This window comes from Juglans microcarpa x Juglans regia, chromosome 4D, assembly GCF_004785595.1.
Source record: "Juglans microcarpa x Juglans regia isolate MS1-56 chromosome 4D, Jm3101_v1.0, whole genome shotgun sequence".
Taxonomy (NCBI): Eukaryota; Viridiplantae; Streptophyta; class Magnoliopsida; order Fagales; family Juglandaceae; genus Juglans; species Juglans microcarpa x Juglans regia.
In genome coordinates, this window is record NC_054600.1 from 22217868 (window position 1) to 22222266 (window position 4399).

Sequence of the window (4399 nt, forward strand, 5' to 3'; positions counted from 1 at the left end):
ATCCCGTGGTATCTACTGTCTTCAACACTTACTCTTGGACCTTGCCCATTGTCTAAAAGCATAGACAATAAATTTTGTGGTGACATTGTCAACACACGGTTCATAACGGTCGAAATTACCTGCAAACCGTTCTCCTTTCCCAATGCAAACCTCCACTTCTCAGGTTTTTACCACTTCTAACTTTTTATTCCTCCATTTCTTTTGTCCGGTTCTTAGGCGAATTGGATATGATACATTTGTATCCCTTCTCGTTTCTGTGTAATGGAGAAGATGCTTGTCTCGTGTTTGTGGGTGAAGCCTGTGTAGGTTTAAGACATCTAAAAGATTGGATCGTTCATTTATGACTGTTCAAAGGCATGTGAGAACACGTGTACCTGTTCTATGATGATTACCCATGATTGCCAAAATTCTTGTCAATAACAGTGGACACTGGACTTAACGTATGGTTCTTGCTCGTCAGTGCTGTGTCCTCTTAAGTAAGTTGTACATGTGGGAGAAGAAATTTCAAAAGTGTAGAAAAAAGAATGGGAAAACAGGGAAAGTAGCTTAAAAAGTGAAGGGGCTGCTAGCCAATCTGTAGCTAATATCATAGGTTGCTCTTTCTGAGTTTCTTTTTGTTACGTCCGAAAAAGAACGAGAAAATATGAAAGAAATGGTGATAAAAAAATTAGTTTAGTAAGAGGGGAATGGTTGTTCAGATTGTACAATTATGATTGGATATTGATATAAGATGAGATGATTTTAGATAAGTTAAATAAAATATTATTATTTCAAGATTTAAAAAAGTTGAATTGTTTATTATATTTTGTGTGAGAATTTAAAAAAATTATAATGATAAAATGAAATGAGATAAAATTAGAAAAGATGATTTCCTGCAAAAGCTTGAAAATGGGGGGACAAGCAGGGAAGCCTAGAAGAGTTGTATCTCCTGGGGAAAGCTAATAATAGGGAGAGTTGGGGAAGATAACATTGTTATCAAAGTTTTTGCACTGCAGGAAAAAGGGATATAAAGATGGGGAGTTGAGGTATTTCAAGCCTCTGTCTGACTCGCTCTCTCTCTCTCTGTCTCTCTTTGTGGTACTTCAAACAAGCTTTTAAGACATTGCACATTAATTTTTACGAATATCTGATCATCAAGCAAGAGCTTTGTCTCTCCAGTCTCCAGCAATATGTGGAGTGACTTACGGAGGAGGACAATCAGGTAATGAACTTGCAGCCAGCCCCAGCAATTTCACTGTCAGTTTCATAACCTCTGGAAAATGTTCTAAGGAATGGTAACTTTCACTTTTATTTGGTTCGACTTCGTTGGAGAGAGAGAGAGACCTCGACTGGAGAGCCACGTGATAGATTCGGTGACATTGGATGGTGTCCACAACTTTTTGCTACATTCACGCTTTGCTTTTTCTACACCACCACCTGGTAAAATGACCCAGCAGCCTTGAGCTCTCTCTCTCTCTCTCTAAGTTTGAATATGGAATAGGTATATTCTTGTCTTACTGATGTAGTATTATTTTATTATTATTATTATATATATATTTTTTTGGTCTGAAACCTCTTGACTTTATCTCTGCAGAGTAAATCTCGATTTTAAAAAATTATTTACACTCATGAAATGTTAAATCTTAGATCTTGAAATGAATGATACTCCAAGATCAAAACCTTATCACTTGGCCAACTCTTTGGGTTAGTAGTATTTATTATTTTAACAAATAAGAATAAATTTCAGATTCGTATATATGATAGCTATGCTATCTTTTTTTATTATCTATTTAATTGAGTTTTGTCATTAATGAATATTGTGCGTCAATACGATTTATAGTGAAATTCATTATAATTATAAAAAAAAATAAAAAATTGATACTTCTTTTATTAATGTGAGATCCATGAGGTGTTGAGTGTGTCAAATAACCCTTTCTAAATAGTTATTTTCTAATTTGGACTCAGGTATCGCAGGGAATTAAAAAAATATAAAAATAAATTTATTTCCCATAAATTTGTGAAAATGAAAAGAAAAACAAGAACAAAAAGATAGCAGGACAGGAAGACAGACAATAACATAACACAGACACCCCACCAGACTGACTCAACAAAACCCAAAAAAGAAAAAAAGAAAAAAGAAAAAAAGGAGAGCTGAAAGAGAGGGGACCTGTGTGTGAAAGTGGATGGCATAATCAAATTGCAGACATTTTATTGGTTGATGATGGTCGCACGTTTTATGTTGATGATGATGATCATCATTTATATTCTCTACTTGTAACTATTATTATGATTTCTTTTGCTGATTTCATCACTCTGGTTTTATTCTTTTACCCCACATTCATTATGATATTACAATTACTTATTCATGCTTGTGTTATAAAGTTACAAGGGTTCATGAGTTAAAGTTGCAAATGGTTCAGTTTATGGATGGCCCCAGACCTTTGGTACCAATTACCAAGCCAGTGACTATTAATCCTAAGTGGGAATTGCAGTATGAATCTCATCAAATCTCAAATGGGGTTCTGGGACTGATATGTGCATCATGATTGTGGCTTCCTCCTAACTTCAGAGTTACAATGATTATGGTATGAGGATAGCATGGAAAGAAAGAAACTTATGTATTAATCCCCTTTATTAATATACCCAATACATCACTGTTACTGATACAAGAGTTTTTGAATGATTCTGTTTCCTTCCACTTCAGAGTTCGATCTGTTTCCATCTTAGCACTCTTCCTACCCTGAGCAGGACCAAATTCTACTTGACAATCTGCCATGGTTAACTCTTTAGAATGAATGTTCAAATTCAGAATAGTTGAAATCAAACACATGCAGTAAATATTCTGATATCCCTTACAAATGTATGGAGCTTTCAGTTTGTATCTGTAGCTATGTGGGTCTTCCTCTATTACATTTCGTTGTCGTGGTGGGCAGAGTGCATGTATTATGATTCCTGTCCCTGAAGGTGTCTGTATTTGGGGCCTGCCAGGAGTTATGGCTCTTATACCATTGTCGCCTCAGATGCGAGGCATGAAATCTACAGGTTTTCTTTCACTTTGATTCCAGAAAGGAAAGAAACAAAGAAAGACACAAGCTTTTGTCCCTGCTCTCAGAGTTTGGGCAGCTAAGCAGCCCATCTGGGTGGCTTTGGGCTCAACTTTTTTTTATGCCAAAAAGGAACTATTATAAAAAATTGAGAAAATATATTTATAATTGTCCAATCATCATCGTGTAATCATTTTAAAAAAAATAAATAAAATATGAGATTCATATGAAAAAAATTAATTTTTTAATAATAGACTTCAATCATTTTCAAAGAGATTATGCGGTGTTTATGCAATACTTCACGGTTGTACGTATAATTATTCCAAAAAATTTTATAGGACCTTTATTTTTTTTTTTTAAAGGATTTGTTCGTCCACAGATTATTACAAATTAATTAGGTCTATTCCAGAAGAGTTGGCAATCCGCGTGGTTCTGATTTGGACGTAAAATCTTTTCAAAAATTAAAGGCCACCGTCCACTGGAAAATCTCACTTGGTCATATAGAAAATTATAGCATGCAAACAAGTTAGCAATCAGCTTATGTCAATGGTCTTCCTCTCTTCTCATTGGAGCATACTGGAAGTCATTGGAAGTAATGTTCCGAGAAACATCATAGTAATTAAAGTGAGCGGAAAATAGATGCGTTCCGAGAATGTTCAAATTAAATGAACGTGAAAATCAAGTAATTTTTTTTTTTCCCCCAAAGTCTGACTTGATTTTCAGCAGATAGAACAATCCCCATCATATTTCTGAGACTTGGTTTCTTCTCGATCGGAAGAGAAGGGACTACTGGAGGAGGTTCGTGTTTGAAGAGTTAATTTGGTGACGATGGGAAAGCTAGTTTGCTCGGAGTTAGAAGGTGGTGGTCCGGATCTCTCGGGACTGCTCGTGGCCTTGGTGATAGCTATTACTCTCATGATCATCTGCATGACTCCACCTCCACGCCGGGCTGTAGTTGCTGTTTATCGCTATCATTGACAGCTAGCTAGCGTTCTTGGCCAGACATCGTCCTCGCCCAAGCTAGCGTGTTTCTTGGCTGTCTGAGTTCACTTCTCTCCAAGCTGTCTGAACTTTCTTGGTTTAGTTTTTGTGTTATGACCTTGATGAATCGTATATGATAGCTGGTTTAATTTTAATGATGATATTCTTCATGGCAAGGATACTGCTGCAATGTTTTACCACAAAAAGCACTACTATCAATTTAATAGAAAGTTTTTATAATTAGCATAATTATCATCCGTTTAAACCTGTTTTAATTTGATGTTGTAATGATATTATAAATATATATATATATATATATATATATATTTATATAGATTAACGCACTCAATGAGGAGATTAAGTTCTTGGTCTTCTGGAGAGAGAGGGATACCATA